This window comes from Oreochromis aureus, linkage group 4 (assembly GCF_013358895.1).
Source record: "Oreochromis aureus strain Israel breed Guangdong linkage group 4, ZZ_aureus, whole genome shotgun sequence".
Taxonomy (NCBI): Eukaryota; Metazoa; Chordata; class Actinopteri; order Cichliformes; family Cichlidae; genus Oreochromis; species Oreochromis aureus.
Window position 1 is genome coordinate 33,806,087 of NC_052945.1, and position 21,158 is coordinate 33,827,244.

The window sequence follows — 21,158 nt, forward strand, 5'->3', positions numbered from 1 at the left end:
GAGAGTTGACAGACATTTGAGCAATTTTGAATAAATGTATACTTGTCACTTTTTACCCTGGGACAATTACACCAGCCACCACCATTATATTACTTGCATTGATGAATAGCAGTGGAGAAAAAGAAAGTACTGCTACTCTTGGAGCTCTTGGAGTTAAAATCAGGTAATTGCTTCAGATTATTTCAGCAGATATTCAATATCACACACACAGGCGTACACTAAAGGTCCATACCTGCACCAGCTACAGTCGACACAAATCTGTCTCTTAGGGCTAATTATTGAATCTCAAGATAGTGCGCCCTTTAAAAGATTAAAAAGCTTAATATCTTACTAATGAGTAAATGGTTCATATCCAGACTGTTTCGTCTAGAGTTTAAGCAACAAAATTCAGTACACTATGTTCAGAAGAATACAAAAACAAATTAGATAACATATCAACTTTCATACTATTAAATTAAGGTACAAATTCGTCATGGGGGGTTTAAGTCTCTGTAAGGTACAAACCACAAATGTACATGTGCTTTGTACATGGATATAGCATTCCACCTCTAGAAGTAAAAACTATTTTTTTCACTGCCTTCATACAGTATATGTCACTTATCTCTAGCTACCTAATCAAAATTAAGAATGGGTGGTAGTAAAATACATACCTAAAACCTCAAACAGGGCAGGGGAGAAACTGATCCCATTCTGACTGACAAGCCACCTATTTAACAACAGAGGAAATGTTCATGTAAACTAGAAAGAAAGTGCTTGAGAGAAGTATGCTCTTAAAAAAGTCATGGACAGTTCCAGAGCAAAAGTCTTTGTCTATGGAAATAGATCCTAAGTGAACAAAAATTAAAAATAACAGGATTTCCAAGGAAGGTAAAAGGTCATCATAGTTTCTGTTTGTATTTGGGTGTACATTTGTGTGTGTGTGTGTGTGTGTGTGTGTGTGTGTGTGTGTGTGTGTGTGTGTAGATTTATCTCTCCTGTAGCTGCCTTTGAGATCGGGAGCATCTCCAAAACAATTTACAGCTGACACATTTATAGTCCTCCATCGTAAAATCACCAGATTGATCCCTCCACTCTCTCTCTATCATATACAGTGCTGTACGCTCCATTAAAAACTAAGCCTCAATATTTTAGGGTGTTTCAAGCGGGTGTATTTCTGGATGTCCCTGGCAGCCTGTACCTTAGGGACCTTTAAGGGATCCCAAAATATTTGAAGAGATGTAAAATTGTATGTGTTTTTAATGTGAGTATGGCTGAGAGCTATAAACACACACACATGCACAGGCACACGAATGCATTCTTTTACAATAACAAGCTACTATAGAATGTGATTAAATAAATAATAGCTAGAAGGAATTCACCGATATGGGCTCATAATAGTAAATGCCTGATACTTTTTTTGTAGTTCGTTTTAAAAGCTCACTGGTCCTTTCCTTTTTTTAAATTCTGGATTAAGGCAGTTTATTGTCTTGCAATTGACACTTGATTCTTGTAGATATTTTTGTAAATATTTCAGGTGCTCCAGTGTTAGATCCTGTCTTCCTTTGCAGGACTGAGGACTTTGGCTTATATTTTTAATTTAGAAATCATATGCTGCTGACCCTCCAGAATCTGTAACAGTTTTAAGCATTTTGTTGTCATATTTATGTCCGAATTTTAGCTGTTTGAAGATGGAAAAAGCTAAGATATTTTAGAACAACAAGTTTAAAGAGAAGAGAGGAAATGGATATGGACTGTTTAATTTCATTACAACAACTAAATAACAAACACTTAAACAAACAAAATAATCTGTTTGTATAGTGTTAGTGGGATGTGGCCACTGTTGTCAAAAGGTTTGCTGACTGGCAGTTTTGGACACCTGTCTGCTGGGTCTCTCTCTTATTTGGATTTCATGACCTCGTTAATGCATTTGGAACATAATATTATGTACCTTTGGTAGCATAACATTCAATTCAATTCAATCCAATTTTATTTATATAGCGCCAAATCACAACAACATGGTGATAATGTTTGTGCTTCACAAATGATGAGTAAAATTCTAGCATTTGATTTGTCTGCTACTTTTTAGCACATATGTAGGTCTGTATATTACACATGTACAGTTATACATGACGCTTACTAAACAGGATGGCTTGGCTTGGCAGATACTTAGTACCCATTATATTATGTAAACTGAAATTTTGATCTAAGCTTGTTTCATATGGCATTATTTAAATAAATAACACCATAGTTTCATAGGACTTCAACTTCTAGCGGGTGTTTTGTAAAACCAAGTTGCAGCATTATGCCCTGGTACCATCTCTAAACTGAAGTTCCATATAAAGGGGCTGTGAAGTGGGAGTCCCAAGAAGACAACACCAGAAAAAAACTGAATTGTTTACAGATTTGAAGTCAAGGTTTGCAAGACAACATGGCTGATGGCTCTTTACCCAGGCAATCCGAAACAGACTTCATACAGCCAATGGTTATCATCATTGGAGGCAATGTCAATGGAGAGTTATTGATATGATTCTGCAACCAGCAACCAATCCTATATCTACATACTCTGGGACCGGACTCTATCTTCCAAGACAAAAACGCTCACCCCCACAGAGTAGTGTTTATCAGAGACTACCTTCAGATTTTGGCAGTGGAGGGGATGAAATGGGCTGACTGTAGTTCTGACCTCAAGCCCATTGAAAACTTGTGGTATCAGCTTGTTAGTGCCACACCCCGTGACAAACACAACCACATTAGCTGATTTGCGACACATGCTGGTTGCTTACGGTCAGAGAGCCAGAGATGAATAATAAATAATGATTAACTGCAGAGTTGCATATAAACACATAGTGAGTGAAAAAGAGACAATCTTAGGAAGCACCCATCAGCCTAGACCTAGTGCAGAGTAACTATGGGAGGATTCAGGGACACCTGATAAAGCCCTAACTATATGCTTTATCAACAAGGAAAGTTTTGAGAATAATCTGTCTGTCTTCCAAATCCAAACTGGGAGCTGGTTCCACAGAAGAGGGCCCTTGAAGCTGAAACCACATGTAAGCCTGCAATCTCAGAGTGAAGTGCTCTAATCAGATCATTCTCATTACCAACGCGTAACATACTGATGATTTGTCACATCCTGAGGCATGTCATAGTAACACAAAAGGTAGCCTTCGGTGTCCCTATGATACGCGCTGGATTGTGGATATAACCCAATAGAATGACACTCCCGGCGGTAACACACGTTCCAGCCGTGTATTCCAACCCTAACCCTAACTTTAATGCTAACCCTAACCCTAACCTTATCCTTATCCTTAACCTTAAACAAAGCCTTAATCATATTAGATTTTTCCAAAGCGATTAATGATGAGAAAATAAAAGAAATTTAGATGTCTAGATTCATTCCAAATGGTTCTCATGTTTTTGAAAGCTTAACATATTGATGATTTGTCACATAGCGTGGGTATGTTACATTTTGGGATGAGAACGTGTTGGCTCTAATTGGGTGATACGGTACTATAAGGTCATTACGACAGTCCACCTGATTACTCAAGATCTTGTATGTGATAAGAAACATTTTAAATTTAATTGTGGATTTAAGAGAAGGCCAATAAAGAGAATATTATAGGAGAAATATGTTCCCTCTTTCTGGCCTGTAAATATTCTTGCTGCAGCATTTTGGATCAGCTGAAGGACTTCCTCATAATAATGAATTACAGTAGTCCACCCTGGAAGTAATAAATGCATGAACCAGTTTTTCAGCATCACTCTGAGACAGGATATTTATAATTTTAGAAATATTGTGTAAATGGAAAAAAAGCAGTCCTATATGCACACTGAAGAACGTATTCTTTTCAAAAATGACTCCAAGATTCCTCATAGTGTTACTGTAGGCCAAGGTAATGCCATCCAAAGTAAGCATCTGGTTAGACACATTTCTATGATTTTTAGTGCCGAGAACAAAAACTTCAGTTCTATCTGAACTTTAGAAGCAGCAAAGCACAAAAGAAAACCCAAATTGGTTTGTGTCATCTGGCTTCATGGATAGATAAAGTTGGACATCAGCTGCAGAGCAGTGACAATGCTAAACCTTCTACTGATACTGTCTAAGGGAAGCACGTATAACAGAACTGGTCCAAGTACAGAACCCTGTGGAACTCCATAAATAACCATAGTGCATTAAGAGGACTCTCTATTTATATGAGCAAATTGGAGTCTATTGGAAGATATGATTCAAACCACTGCAGTGCAGGACCCTTAATACCTGCAGCATGCTCTAATTGCTGTAATAAAATATTATGGTCAACAGTATAAAATGCTGCACTGAGGTCTAGGAAGACAATCACAGAGATGAGTCCCATGTCAGAGGCCATAAGAAGATCATTTGTATCCTTCACTGAAACTGCTTCTGTACTGCGATGAGCTCTGAAACCTGACTGAAACTCTTCAAATAAACCATTTCTCTGCAGAAGATTAGTTATCTTTTTCACAACTACTCTTTTTGAAATAAAAGGAAGTTTGGAGATTAGCCTATAATTCGCTGAGACAGCTGGGTCAAGTGATGGCTTTTTAAGTAATGATTTAACTACTGCCAGCTTGAAGGCCTGTGGTACATAGCTGATTAATAGAGATCAACTGATCATATTTAACACTGAAGCATTAATTAATAATAGGACTTCTTATTCATTATCCTTTTGAGACTTTCTTGATTTTCTTCAGCTTTTATGCTGCTTTTGGATAAAAAATTTACCAAAGGACAGACACATGAAAAGGACGATGATACAGATATGGAAAGAAGCCATTCAAAGTTATAAGGGAAAAGAGGACAAGTAAAAATCTCAGGAGGTGAGGAGTTATATACTGTACATAGGAGGAGTGTGTCTGATAATGTCTGACCTCTGACCCTCTTAATCTACCCAGCTACGCACTCTCACAGATGCACATGCAGTAGACAGAGTGTGTGAGAAGAATGGAGACACTGGCGTCCTGCAGTCTAAGTCGGTTTCACTCTCTTTTACTCCTTCTATCACTCCATCAGTGTGCAGCTTAAGTTCACAGTGAGGTCACCTGCACAATGTCTTTAATTGCAGTGAAATGTGCAGTTCTATTGTATTATTTTGTGATCTTTGAAGTTTTATCTCATTATAAAGTATACTACCTATATTACAGTTATTTTGCAAGGTGAACTTCTGTTAATGTGAACAAGATCAATTATTCATTTTCAAACTAATCGGTCGTAATAATCCATTTAAAAAATGTTGTAGGACGTTTTTATGTAATTAAAGTTTAACAATTTTAGACAAAGAGGTTTATAACACTGTTTTGAATTGATGTGATGACCCTGGAATAACTTGGGAATAGGAGACATTAAAAAACACCCCATTTAACAATCCAGTAATTAATGAAGTTGAAGTTGAATAATTAATGGATGTAAAACAGCTGAATAAGTAATGGTCAAGTATAAGTGCAATAAACTAGCAGATACATGTAATCATGTATAGATGTTTCTAACTTAAGAGAAACAGCCAAACCGTTTTCATGTCAACCACATAGATCGTCACTGATTGGTTTGTAGAGTGTTTGATATTCTTTTTTAAACAAACCTAACCAAATTTAGACAATTGGGTGGCTCTGTTATGAGTAAACACTGGCTAGCTAACTTTGTTAGCTTTGTTAAATTAAAGCATTTGTTAGATTTGTAACTCTATCCATCCATTTTCTTCTATTCATCTGGTCGCAAGTGCAGCAGGCTAACCAGAGAAGCACAGACCTACCTCTCTCCAACAAGTCTTGTGTTTGGTATGGGGCCTCCTCCTCCATGACACTTTAAATGGTTAATGAACTGGTTCCTATATAGCGGTTTACTACACTACATGAGCACTTAAAGCCTTTAAAAAACATGGCTAATTCACCTGTTCATACTATCACTTTTTCCTATGCCTAAGTACCTTTTTCTAAGATTCACACAGATTCAAACTGGAATGAATGTGTCAGAGAGCAACTAAGAGTGAGTTGCCCAAGGATATTCGGCATGCAGCCTGGGATCAAACCACTAACCTTCTAAATAGCAGATGACCTACTCTACCTCCTGAGCTACAGTCATCCATGCCCAACTGGAACCCAAGAGGCCCCCAGGATGCACCTTTGTCAGATCTGAGCTCTTTTGAAATGACTGAACTCTTTATCCTCATCTCTAAAGTAGAGGCCAACAACCTTTCAGTGAAAACTCAATTTGGTTGTATCTGCAATCGTTCTTTCAGTAACTACCCAGAGCTCTTCACAACAACAGACTGGTGCAGTGTCCACATCACTGCAGTTCTGGTACCAATCCATCACTCATTCTCCATTCTGAACGTTCATAGTAATGGGTAAGGCACCTTATATTTCCCAAGCAATCCCGCAGCACTTTGCTAAATGAGATGGTAATTTTAGTTATTTAAGTTAGACAAAAATGAGTTTTTATTTTAGTTAAACAAAAAATGGGTTTAAAATAAATATAATTACCAGAGAAACTGAAAAGCAGATGTCTTAGTGCAGAGATGTCAAATTTATTTTACTTTGTTTTTCTCCCTCATAAAGAAATGCAGCTATATTAAAAAAGGTATCTGCCAGCACGACTCTTTTGGCATAAATTCTAACAAATAAATGTACATAATAACGTGAAAGGTTCTGGTAGTTCAATGCGAAGACTGTTCTGTAATTATAAAGTAGAAGACTTCAGTTCATTCAAAGAAAATAACAGTTTTGTGGACCCATTGTAAAAACATACATTTCTATAGTAAATAGAGGAAACTTTTCTGTCATTTAATTTTGTATCTATTACTTAACTACTTTGGTGTTGTAACGGCCATTGTGACTGCCTTTATCATTAGGAAAAACTGTAAAACTTACAAAAATATATTTAAAAGGACAAAATTTAAAAGTAGAACACAAAAGGAACAGCACCGATGTATAAGCCTATCTTAATTAAACAACAAACTTTTTTTGATTTTGGACAGATAATTATTAATTTAGATTTAATGATAGAATTGAAAGTAGCTAACCACGGTTCTATGATCAGGGTGCCGCAAGGGATATGAGGGCCCTTGAATAAAGATATCACTTTGCTAACTTTATTAGATTTTTTTTTTTTTACATTGATTGGTACCTTACACAAAATACAAATACAAATTCAATATATGTTAACGTTTTGGAATGAAATAAAGTTAAATTCTCATTTCTAAAAAAAAATTTAAAAAAATTGCTGCTTAAACATTATTTATCATAATTTTTATAATTATGATAAATAATTATAAATTATTATGATATTGGGGGGGTGAAGTTGGGGGGAGAACAGAAGTAGAGGGAGAGAAAGACATAGAAAAAAACAGACCGAATTTGCAAAGAAGGAAAAAAACTGCAGAGAAACCACAGCAACAACCAACATATGACATATGACACAACATATGACTCTTTACTGTTTTCTAGGGCCCCTGTAAGTCATAGGCTGAGTAAAAGTGAGCACGTTAATAAAAAGCTTTGAACATTTTAATAAAATGATCAAGCAAATCATATAAGCTGATCTTTATGGGCCACTTCCTTGAATTTTTTGATCAACCCTCAAATTAGGTACCCGTAACTTAGAGTACTGTAGTCTAATACATCAGTCCTGCAATAAATAATCACAAATAAATAAGCTGTTTTTCTTTAGCCCTTTAATATGACTGTGTGACGCTACACTAATGAACACTAATAAAAAGCTCATTACATATTCTGTCCCTATGGTTAGGGCTGGATTCACTGATGATGACTCTAATCTAACCCTTCCACTCTAATTCTAACCTTCTAACCCTACCTAACCTAGGGTTGGTTTTAGAAAAGAGTGTTATCTTTTCGTGTACCTTTTTTATGTCCCGTGATTGCCCAGGGTTAGGATTTACAACTGAAACAATGCAAAAATATTCATAAATTTAAATTCCTCTACAAACAGTTGGTCTGGTCACAGTCTACTCAATGATGGTTTTGGTGTGCTCTGTAATGTCTGTTCTCTTACCATTGCTGGTATGGATTCCAAAAAAAAAAAAAAAAAAAAAGTGTATGTATGTACATATATGTACATGTGTGTGTAGATGTGTTTGTTACTATGTAATTATTATTGCCTGTTACCTGTGGTAACGCAATTTATAATTAATATATTTTGTATTCAGTTTGCGAGCTGCCGTTGAGCTGCCCGGGGCTGTTGATGTGTTGTTTGGTTTGCAATGATGGGCGTAGCTGTGGGAAGCTATTGTTTTTTGTTGATGAGTGAGTATAGGGGTGGGATTTAATAAGTTTTCTTCGTCCCACTCCTTTTCAGGTAAATTTTGTTTTTTGTTTTTGTGCACTTTATGTTTAATATATGTATTTTGTTGTGCCTGAAATGAACAAAAAAAAAAACAAAACAAAACAAAAAAAAAGAGTAGAGGCACAGCATACTTCTGCCACACAGTTGGACAAGCAGTGCTATCAGAAACATTGTAATACTATTACAATCTAAAATTTTAATATCATCTATGAGATGGGAAAACTGACCCAGACAATAGGTACACTAAAACTGAATGTATAGTACATGTATACATGCCCACACATATACATAAAGAATACACTTTGTAAAGAGACATAGTGAGGGTACTTAGTGTTTGGGTTCAATACTGACCCAATACACTGCTACCAGCCTGGCGTCACTCCGTAAGTGTGTGTGTGTTTGAGTGTGTGTGTGTGTCCACATAAATGTCTGGCGTCACTCAGGCAAGCCACTTGTCCAAAACACAATGTGTTTGTGTGATTGATTTAGATGGAGCCATGAAGGTAGAGACAGAGTTGTTGCATTTATATTCAAACTGCAAAATCAATGCAAAGTGGATTTGAATGAAAGGACTACACACTGCTTTCATCCAACATATGTGTGTGTGTGAGCACACGACGACAGACTGCTGTTGGCCATTATAGCTCCAACGTCTCAGTGGCGACCCTTAACGATGATGTTGTTGTTACCGTGGCTACAAATAAACTCATGCTACTCCATTTGCATTTGGAGCGAGAGAGAAACTGTGTAAGAAACAGATAGATGAATCAGTAACAGGGTTATAAGTTGAAAAAGGGATAGAAGATACAGTGACTTGTTTGTTTTTGTGGATTATGTTGTCTTTCTGTCTTTTTTTGCTGAAGTCTAAGCGTAATTCTTATCCTTGTTTCTGAAAAAAAAAAACCCCGAGTGATATAAATAGTTTGTGATGTGTATCAATTAATATGTAGTTTTTTCCCCCTTATTTTTATTTGTTTATTTGTTGGTTCCCTGAATGCCATGACTTGGGAGAAAAAAATTCCAAAAGCGACAAATCACAACATAGTTTATTAGCATTAGATCAGCAGAGTTGGAGTTCTTTGATTTCTCTTTGTGATACTTGGCTTCACTTGTCTTACTAAAGCAAAGAGACATATTTCCATGGACAAATAGTAATGACTTTCTTTATCATTAACAGGTCTGTCTACATGAAAAAAAGTATGAAAAGCTGTAAGAGAAGGCAACTGGATGCACCTTTGTAATCTCTCGCTTGGGTGACCTGTTGACCTGCTACTACTTTAGTAGTTGTGGACTACATGGTAGAAAAATGTGGTTACACTTCTGGAGATCTCCAGATCAGCAGATTAAGTGAACCTGATGACTGGCAGGTTAACACATTAGCTGGAAATAGTCCTATTCCATTTGGAAAACTGACTTGGGCAACTCTGGATTCCATCCAACTAGCTATCAGTTTGAACCATTCTTTAAAAAAGACCCTGGACACATCAGTGGAACACAGAAATGTTTCCCAGAAACTTTGGGACCTCACAGAATACAGACAACAGGTGCACTGATGCTGTTATTTGTATGTAGATGTAGAAGATGCTGTCTCAAGGCATGCAACATCTACGTGGCTCATTACAGACAAAATTTACACCTGTTTCTTAGGGAAACCGAGGAAATGTGGAGAACTGATGAAAAGAGTAAAAAAGGAGAATCATCCTTGCCCAAAAGGAAACTAAATGCTGAAAAAAAAGTTACAATACACAGGACAAGGCTTAAATCAGCAGAGGACACAAGCTTAAATGCCCACAATTATTTATTCTTATAAGTTTGTTTCAAGTAAGTTTGAGAGAATACCTCTGCTCCGTGGCTGCTGGGTGACCTCTCGTTTGGGGCTCTCCTCAGCTCTTCCCAGGAGGGTGGCACGGTTGCCCCTTTGGTGGTTCTCCTTGGGTCCTCGTACTCTGGGGCCTCTGGATGTCTGGGGCCTGGATCTCCTCCATTCCTGCTTCATCCCCTGGGGGACGGGGCTATGGCTCCCCACACTCCCTACCAGATCGTTACATGGAGAAACCTTTTGAATATTATATTTGAATATAACATGTAATATTTAGTATCTACTGTTATCTACTGTTAGCTAGTTTATTGTGATGGTGTTGTATGTATTATGTTGCTCTTTTTATGTTTGTTTTCTCTTCTGTTTTTTTTTTATTTCCATACAGGTGATCCAGGTGTTTTGTTTGTTTTTCTTTTTAATTCTTTTTTTCTCTCTTCCCCCCTTTCTCACCATCTCTTCTACCCTCTATTTTTCTTTCTCTCCCTCTCTTTCTTTCATTCTTTCTCCCTGTCCTATCCCCCAGTCATGTCTGTCCCGTCTGTAACAACCGAAAATCAAATCAAATAAATACATAATTATAATAAAGGTCAATCAAATGGACCAATATGGCAAGGCCATGATGATCCACTTGGTAAAGTAAATCCGCTTGGCATCTTTCTTGGTCTTCAGACAACAATTCTGATGGCTAAAGATCCAAACGGGACAGGCAAAAAAAACAAAACAAAAAAAAGTTTGAGAGAATACAAATGAGCATAGGATGTAGTCCAACTCCAAGCCTCAATGAGAATATATGGTCTGCATTTACTTTCGTGTCACAGAGTTTGATGGAGAGATAGAAAAGAAAACAGTAGAGCTTTTGTTCTTAATGTGTACCTCCTTAGATATTTCCAGGTCAGTTTATTTAATCAGGAAGCTTCACAATGTCATGGTCCTGGGCCATGCTGGCCCAGCATTCTTAGTTTTCGTGTTTTGGGTTTTGTTCTTTATTTATGCCTTGGTTTCTAGGTTGCCCTGTTAAGATGTCCCTTATTTTGGTTACCCCCTGTGTGCTTCTCTGTGTATCTGTGAGCCCTCGTTTCCTTGTGTTTCATTCCATGTCTCCCCAGCCCGCTATGCCTGTGCTTTCCCTGTGCTCTCCTGTCTCTCTCTCCTCCTGTCTGCACCTCTGTACTTCCTGTTTTGCTTTGACAGTCTCCCGTCAGTGTCGCGTTTCTCCTGCCATGTCTTGTTACGATTATCTGTGTCAGCTGTGTTCCCCGTGTGTCCCCACTTCCCTCGTTAACCCTCTGTGTATTTATGTGCATGTCTCTCTCAGTTCAGTGTCGCTTCGTCAATGTCTCCTCCCCGAACCTGTGTGTCTCTCCGTGTTCCCTCGGTCTTCTGTTAGCATTCCCAGTTTAGTTCTGTTTCGTTGTAAGGCCTGCAATAAAGCAGTGATTTTGAGTTCAGTTCCTGTCTCCGTGAGTTTTGCGTTTGGGTCCTCATCTGACCTCCACACAGCGAGTTCATGACACACAATCAAAAAAGAATTTTGAAATGTGTTCCCACTTTTTCACTGTTAGTCTGTTTCCATGGCTTATGTGTCTACAGAGCTCCTGCCCGAGGCAACACAGAACACAAGCAGATTACTGGGTGACATTTTCACTCAAGAAGACAGGCACTGATTAGAAAAGTGACTGGATAAGTAGGGAGCAGGCAGGTACTGTATCATATAAAACTCAAAAATTCATACACATAAACACACACCACAACAGTGGCTGCAGTAAAAGTGTACACTTAGTTGATCACACTTGGCATAATGTGCTTTTAAAAGGCAATAACAGCCACAATAATTACATCTATCTCGATCTTTCTCCATCTTGTTAAAAATCTCCTCTCTCTGCTTTCTTTCACACTCAAACAGGACACTTTGAATTTCTGCTGAGGCCATTAAAGGTTAGTGAGCACTCGCAGCTTCTGCTACATTTAAAAAGCAGTAATGTTAGCAGTAATTAGCTTCCAGCCTCCTGTCTGTCTCTATGGAATGACATGTCTTGCTAATTGTCTCCTTCACCTTTTTTGCTTAATGTGTTGATTTACTGTGGAAGTTATAAAAAAGGACATAAGTAGTTTTTAGTTCTCGTTTTAAAAAAACTGTAAAATCAACAATAATGACTTTTCCCCCCATCTTTGTCTCCAAGAATTCATGAGGGACTCTGTTTTAAAGATACTATCAAGCTGTAACAGATTAACTGGACCTCGTCTTTGTCCTCTGATTGTTTCTAGTTAATATTTTATTCTTATGGCATATTTTAGCTGAACATGGGCCCTTAAATAACCTAAAAAATGATAATAATCTGAATTTGTTTCAGGTTGATTAAAGTTTCCCTTTAGTAGTGTTTAAAAACTAGAGAAGACATGAAGCTTTAGCCTAAATCTTGTACCTATGAACTGCATATTTAAGACAGTTTTACAACAAACATCAAAATCAGTATGGAGCAATTACTTTTTCAATTAACTTGCTGAGTTGACTGCTACTATTCAGATGAAAATGAGAGTTCTAAAGAGAGTTGCTTAATTCAGAACCTAAAATGGAGATTCTGACACTTTTATGACTGTGATGGTAATATGTTTTTTGCTAGGATGAAAATATTGAAAGGCTGGCTTACTAAAGCATTTAATCTGATGATTATTTAGCTAAAACACTCGTGTCATTACCTCACTCGCATTGTTGTTGCATTTCTCACACTCAGCCCAACCTGGATTCTTATTCTCTTAACATCCACCAAGATTTCGGGAAAGTTAATTTTGGGTTTTGACGTACCCAGATGGAAGAGTTTTTAGGGGGAAATTGCAAAATGTTCGCTTAATTTTTTTACTGTTTTTTTTTTTTTTTAACAACTCTATGGCAAGTACCCTTGACCCCTACAATGTGGCCTTAAGTCTACATGTCTCACTAAAGAGAAGAGCCATTGCAAATCGACACAGATTTCTTAAATGTGATTGGCTTTGTCTGTCTTCTTTCAGGCTGACAATGTCCTCATCTGGATACCGTGAAGGCTCACTGAATGGTTTGATAAATCATAAATATTAAGCAGATAAACACTTGTATTGCTTCATGGAGAACTAAACATGGCAAAGAAACAGATAGCAACTACAGCACATTCAGAAGCTCTACAAACCTCTTCAAATATCAACCTTTCTGTTAATTCTCTTCATCTTCTTCAGTTGAATTGGGACTTTAATCTTTCTCCAGATGTGTGTTTTTTAAAATTCAAGTTACTCAGTTTTATCTCATCTGACCAGTCTTCCTGTCACTTCACCTGAAAAAAAACAAACAAACAAAAAGCACACAAATTAACACAAATGGTTAACGGACTGGTTCCTCTATAGCGCTTTTTTACTCTACTTGAGCAACTGGCCTCAGTCACCCCGTCACACAAGCACTTTTTTTTCTGTGTTTAAGTGCTTTCTATCTAACATTCACACACATTTACTCCAAGGGATTCACTGGAGAGCAATTTGGGGTTAGTATCTTGCTCGAGGATATTTGGCATGCACACGGGAGCAGCCAGGGATCCAACCACCAGCCTTCTGATTGGTAGTTGACCTGCTCTAGTTCTTAAGCTACAGCCCCCCTCGGTACTCATGTGGTGCTTTTCTACTCTGACTGAGCACCCAAAGTGCTCAACACTTATTTTTTAATGCTTCTTCATTTTCTTTGTTAAGCACATTGAGTTTTCATGTAATGAAATGTGCTATATAAGTACAATTTTTATTGCCATGATGTTGTCTCAACAGTGTTTTACCACTGGGATGGTAAACAGTGCCTTGGTTTCTTTCAGACCATAGACTGTAAATAAAAGATTTTGAAGGCTCACCATTAGTGTTTTGGTCACAGGTTTTTCAGTAATAGTATAGTTATCAGGGAAAATCATGCTATTTCAGGATAAGGCTGCAAAATAAAAGCTTTTAATCACAGAAATTCAAGTCAGCTATTCTCAGATTTAAATAAAGATAGTTTGAAAAATATTTCAATGTACTGAACTGGTCTTCTAATCAGTCTGTTCCATTCAGCTTTACCCTGTATGTGCTTACACTCATATATATATATATATATATATCTCTGTCACAAATGGTGCAGGGACTCAAGCGCAGAGCGGGTAGTCAGTTCCAACACAGAGTTTATTTACAACACCAAGTGCAGAATATGTACAGTGGGGGAAATCCGGGTAGGAGAAGGGTCCCAGGGAAGATCCAGGGGAAAACGCTTGCGCACTCGTCCCCTCCTCTTACTCCAACTCACACACAACCACACAGCGGGGAGGTCACAGGTCCAGGGAGGAAAACTAACACACAGGGAAAAGGCAAGTTACTCCAAGTCACTAATCTCACACAAGCTAACGTCACAAGAGCTGAGAGGGTCACTAACGTGTTAAGCACAATCATCCAGCGATGAGAGGATCTGTGTCCCAGCCTGAAGTAGTGCTCCTGGTGATCAAAGTCAAAGTCAGTTTTATTTGTCAATTTCTTCAGATGTACTTGCCATACAAAGGAATTGAAATTATGTTTCACACTGTCCCATGCGTAGACATAGACAACAATAAAGTGCAGATGCACAACATTTAGGTAACATACAGGATATAACAAGACACGACCTACACATAACATATAATAAAGTGTTCCACAGTGCGCCCTGGAAAGTAGTGTACTAGTCTACTTGACGTAGTCCCAGGTTGTGGTTGGTGATGACTGGTGATTGATGACAGGTGTGTGGGCCAAGGGCGGGAGCCCGCAGTGAGCTCCGCCCAGGCAGAGAGGGAGAGAGAGAGAGAGAACCAAAACAGAACATGTAGCCTTGTGGGGCCGGCCGGGCAGGCACGGAGACCATGACACTCTCTCTCTATATATGTTTGTGTTCTCAATTAAACTACCATAATAATGAAACAATTAAACAATTAAACAGAATGAGAGAGGAAAGAAGTTTAGTTGACTCACTTAAAAAAAATAAAGCAAACTTGTAAATATTTCTGAGTGTGTATGTTTATGGAGTTTGTCTGTGTGCATAGGAAGTGTGAATTTGGAAGCTTCTTGTTTTGCAAGTTTTTGTATTTTTACACAAAGCGTTCACATTAGTTTTGTCCTCCTTGCCTATAATTTGGGTTATTTAGTAGGATATTGATCTGTGCTGGCATGTTTCAGGTTATTTTACAGAGTAACCAGAAAGTAATGTGATGAGTAGTGTAAAAAATTGCTTATGTTGCTTAATTACTGTAATTGAGTAATATACTGCATTACTTGTAAAGAAAACTAACGAGTAATGTGTGATACATTATTTTCCTCTAGTAACAACCCCAACATTGCTTAAAGCTACACTGTTAAAAAAACATCTTAAAAAAACAGTAATATTCCGGCAGCTGGGGCGCCAAAATACTACCATAAAATAACAGAAAATAACTTTCTCATAAAAATACAGTTATTTTCAGTAATGAAAATAGAGTTTGTTGCGCTATTTTTACATGGGATTCTGCCTTTTCCAAGTGCTTTTAGACATTGAATTAGGAACATTTTAACGTGATCAAACAATGAAATTATCTATAAACAAGGTCAATGAATGTGGCAATATGAATCATAATACGTAAATGTACAGAAATATACAGTTAACAGTTGGTTTAAATAATAATGGATTGCATGCCATGGGACAGAGGCGAGGCTGCCATATCGCACCATCGGCCCCTCACCAGTAGGTGGTAGGTGAAGAGTCTTGACCAAGGACACAATGACCGAGAGTGTCCAAGCCGGGGCTTGAACCGGCAACCTTCTGGTTACAAGGCGAACTGCCAACTCTTGAGCCACGATCGCCCTAAATAGCAATGATAATAATACTTATGTGATGTAACACAAGCTTATAGGAATCATGTTATATACTTTTCCATAGCATTACATTTGAATTCAACAGTTCAATCTTTCAAATAACGGACAGATATTTGTGAAATCATGATACATTTGTGCATGTATTTTAACAATGTAAATATGCATATGTACAGACAGATACATTTAATAATCATGAAAATTATGTTTTATTACATTACAGTGATTTAACGTTAATTGACATTTGAAATGTGAAGTCACAGTCTATTTACGTAACTTTAATGATATTCTAGAAGAACAGAACAAAACTGTAAAATGCACAGTAAAATACTTTTATATTAGGATTTTTTCCTACAGTGCAGCCATACCCGCGACCTTGTGGTTGTTAGTTCACATTCATTGGCCGATGCTTAGCGTCATGTTATTATGTGTCCCAACATCCAATGGCATGTCGCATTGTTTTCATGGCCACACCCTCACCCCAGGTGCAGAGGCCTATTTCTGTTCAGAAATGTTGTGAATACTTTGAGATTTATAATAATTGCAATTCCTACCTCTACATTTATTTTTTAAAATATATAATTAGCACAGCGTGGCCGTGCAATGTTTTATGTGTTTTTTTAGTTTTTATTCCTATTAATAATATTTTCACTTATTACCTCTGAATTATTGAATCAGACCTAGATGACATGGAATTTTCAGCAAAATTATAATTCAAATACTCCTTTATTTATTGATTATTCTCATTATTTTTTGATCATTTTATATATTTTTCCATAGTATTACATTTGAATATAACAGATCATTCTCTCACATAACAGACAAATATTTGTGAAATTATGATACATTTCTGAATGTATTTTTACAATCTAAATATGCATATGTACAAAAAAATATATTTAAAGAACAAGTAAATTGTGATGTTATGTTATTTTACCTTTGACATGTAAAATCACAGTCTACTTATGTAAATTTAATGATATTCTAGAAAAACAGTACAAAACTGTAAAATATACAGTAAGATACTTTGACATTACTATTTTATGGAACAGTGTAGTTTAAAACACAAGTCAACCGCTACAGAAATCACTTGTTTGGTGATCCTAAGGGTTAAAATTAGGGGTCTGATTGCTTTGATCAGAAGCTGTAGTTAACTCCAGCCACTGAAATGATCTTTTTTTTTCAAGGATTTTTCATGGAATTACCTGCTGTGTTACTGACCAGCTAATAAATGTGTGCTTTACTTTTAATAAGAGAAAATCTATTATTTTTTTTATTGTGTTACCGCCAGTTAGGAGACATTATCTGTCTGTGGAATTAACCCATGTGACTTGGGAACTGAGATTGCATACAGTTAAATAAAATGAACTCTCCACCCTTTTATCCATATGTGGCCATTTCTGACTTCAAAAAAATAGCGTAGGGATTGGAATTGATAAGGATTTGGCAATTCCAAATCGTTATCGCTTGGGTTCTCATTGGCTTAGCTCTGAGTGTCACCATCTCTAAGCAGCATACCAAAGACATTACATTTTTTCGACATTAACTGTGTGTTGTGAGTCAAATGTTTGGCATGTTGGAGGTATATTTCCCCTTTGTTGTGAGGGGATCATTACTCACAAACAGTAATTATTACACATATTACACAGAACACTTTTCCCATTAGATTACTTTCACGTTACTCTGTAAAATGACCTAAAACTCATTGTCTAATTAACTTAGAGCCACGCCAATCTGAGTGTGCCCGATCTTGACTGATCTTGGAAGCTAAGCAAACAAGTAAAGCGCTTTGAGTGCTTAGGTAGAGTTGAAAAACGCTATAAACCAGTCCTTTTACCACTTAATAATATAAACCTATAGGCTACAGTCCTACTCACTAACACAAATCCCTATCCTAATGAGGACACAAATATTATGTCTCTTTTAGTGTTTCACAAACACTCTCTTAGTAGAACACAAAGCCAACAGCACCAAGATACTTTAAAGCTACACAGTAATTCTGTTTCTGAAAGATGAACACAGCTGAGGTCAGCATTCACCCAGCTTTAAACTTAGCGTTAGCATGCTGTCTGTGCAGATGCTTGCAAAGAACTGAAAATGTGTTAGCAGCATAATCAGGTCTTTCTGTCCTAAATGCAATTTCCACTTTACCATTGCACTTTTGTCTTTTTGTGGAATTAAAAAACAAAAAAAACAAAAAAACGTATATAGCAGGGGTCCAAGTTTTAAAAAAGCTTTAAAACCAGGAGTCCAGAAACTCATGGGGGATACTTTTATACACAGTCTATGATTAAAAGGGTCATTTTTCCTGGTTGCCAGGGTAACAGGTCCTGCCCTATTGAATGTCTTAGGATTGTTGGAAGAAGTGGGAGGACCTCAAGAAAATCCATCTAACAACAACATCTAATAACATGCAATAAACACACAAAAGGTGGTGTCGGAGAGGCGAATGTTGTCCAAGATAAAGACAATGTTGGATAATTCCTCCCACCCACTCCATGACATGCTGGTCAGTCACAGGAGCACATTCAGTGAGAGACTGAGATTACCAAAAAGCACCACTGAACGACACAGGAAATAATTTCTGCCAGTGTCCATCTCCCTGTACAACTCATCCACTTAACACACTGTATAATGCAATAGCTACACCCTTTTTGCACATGCTCTTCTTTCTTATTCAGATATTTATCAATAAGTGACTTATGTATATATACAGTGGAACCCCGACTTACGAATACCCCATGTCACGAAAAATTCAAGTTACGAAGCCACTGAACGGCAATATTTCTGCCCGTGTTACGGCAAAATGCCCGTGTAACAAAATCCGCTGGCTCTGATTGGCTGAGCCTACATTGCTCACAGTGCCTTCCGAATTATGTGACAACCCCTTGGCTTCCGTACTTGCGCTTCGCTGTTCCACTTGAACGACGTATTGTTGTTCTAGTTAGCAATTAGCCTATAGCCTATCGTTCAGCATCGCCTCACTCAAAAGGCGGGATGGGTGCTTCGACTTACAAAAATTTTCAACTTACGAAAGACCCTCGGGAACGGATTAATTTCGTAAGTTGGGGTTCCACTGTATATACATATATATGTGTATGTATATATTGTATATATTGTGCTATTTCTTACTTGTATTGTCTGTCTTTGTTACTGTTTGTACTGGAGCACTGTAGCCAAAATAATTTCCCCTAGGGATCAATAAAGTAATCTGATTCTGATTCTGATTCTGAAAACATTCAAAAAATAAATTTAACCTAAGGGTTTTATGTTTAAACATTTAATTCCAGGAAATCTAATTTCCAATAAGCCTGTTTTAAAGCCCGTCAAAAGTTAATACAATATAGTGAACTGTATAAAACTGCCTCATCAACTGTTTTGCCCTCTTCTTCTCTCTCACTGCCTTCTGACTGTCTGAACCTTTTTACTTCTTTACCTTATGACCTCTGACCTTGACTTTTCAGCCTGCTACCTCACTCTGGTGCACTGGATTGGATCATTGGACCCTCCCTGGAATCCCAATAAGCTCATTTCAACCTGGCTCCAGATCTGCAGCTGCACTGCACCACCACTTATAATCTGAAGATAATCGATCTGAATGGGGCAGCTAAGTGTTCCTCATCCATAAGTCCAATTTTTGTGTGTCAGCACTATCAGTGAAGGTCTGAACAAGGTTGCTTATCTGCACTGAAAGCCAATAAACATTACAAATATTGGCTGTAGTTACACATGGCCTTAGAGTAAAGGCCAACTAGCTGGTTACATTACATTGTTAAGAAGACATCCAGTGACTAGAGACTTCAGTTTCATGTCCAAAGGTGAAAAAGTTAGAGTTCTATCATATTTTGACTTAAACTGTAATTGGCTAAGATTTGTTAAAATTGTAGACAGTTGTACTTTGTTATTTACCCAGATGTCCAGATGTGAAATATTTAAAAATTGAGCCAACGCATTGAGAAAAAATCTTGATGGTGGCCAGTGGTATCCCTCAGCCTCCTAGTAGATGCACCTGTGGTTCAGCTGAAGGCTACTAAGGAGGGAGGAAAAATCCAACATAAGCTGCAGTTCAGCTGTCCAACAACAGGTGGCCCTGCTGCTAGCTCACTCACTCTCTGCATGTTGAAAAGACAAGCACAGACATTGTGCCTCCTGTGTTCACAACTGCATGCTATGCCCAAACTTTTAATTTACCACTCAGGCAAAACATTCAAGTGTGAGACAGAAGACAGAGCGACAAAGACAAAGAGAGAGGGAGGCAGAAAACTTTAATTAGAGGGTATTGTGGAGAGGGAGAATGATAAAGAGGAGGAGTTTCCACCTTAACGAGTTCTCATCCTGTGATGAATGTGTGAGAGGGTCTCTGAAATATTGATGAGTGCGTAATGAAGCAGAGCAGCAGACAGACTCCATCTAAATGATGAGGAAAGAAGGGCACAGAGATAGACAGAGAGTGAAACTCAACTGTTTGTGTATGGGTGATCCTTAACCTTCACTTGGTTTCGAAATATAGTGTACAAAGGTGAAAACCTGACCAATGAAATTTTTCCATCCATGTACACATTTTTTTCTTGAGGAGGATGACAGTGGCAGAAAGATGAGAAAGGTAAATCATATTCTAAGATGAACCTGAGTTGTTCCTGATCTCTTCATGTTCAGGGTCTCCTACTAGCTGGCCATGCTTGGACATGATCACATGACTTTGCTTTCAGCGCCCACTGGATTGAAAGCAAAGGGCCAACCATTTCAGTTACTTGTAAATGTATTTAACTAATAAATGAAAGCCTTTCAGGTTCACCTTCTTCACCTCAGTGCCCATGTTACTAGTGAGTGTCAAAAAGTAGCCATGCCACCTTCTGAGCTATGGTTAACTGACTAAAGTCAGGTGAAAACCACTAATGCTTTACGTTTCTGTGGTTGGGTCAGCTTACACATTCACACAGTACTTTATGGAATGAAGGACTGTACACTGTGGAGGAATTATTTCTTCATTTAGTTATCATCTTCTTGTCATCTCTTGTAATTGCCCATCACCTCCTGTCTGATTTCAGAGTGTTTGACTAATGGTAGTGCCTCTGTGACATTGTGTTACCTGTGTCCTGACTCATAGTTGTTTCTTGGATTTGCTGCAAGCGTGAACTGAACTGAACTGTGGATCTATGGTTTAGCTTGATATTTGCTGCAGTGGTTTGCATT

General features: G+C 37.7%; 1 long non-coding RNA gene across 1 annotated transcript; it reads right to left on the minus strand.

Moving 5' to 3' along the window:
* Positions 1–14,261: 14,261 nt before the first annotated feature.
* On the minus strand, positions 14,262–14,567 carry LOC120439743. The gene is made up of 2 exons (XR_005612716.1): positions 14,527–14,567; positions 14,262–14,443 (listed from the first exon to the last, which is right to left on the minus strand). It is a non-coding gene; the product is annotated as an uncharacterized LOC120439743 (long non-coding RNA).
* Positions 14,568–21,158: the final 6,591 nt, after the last annotated feature.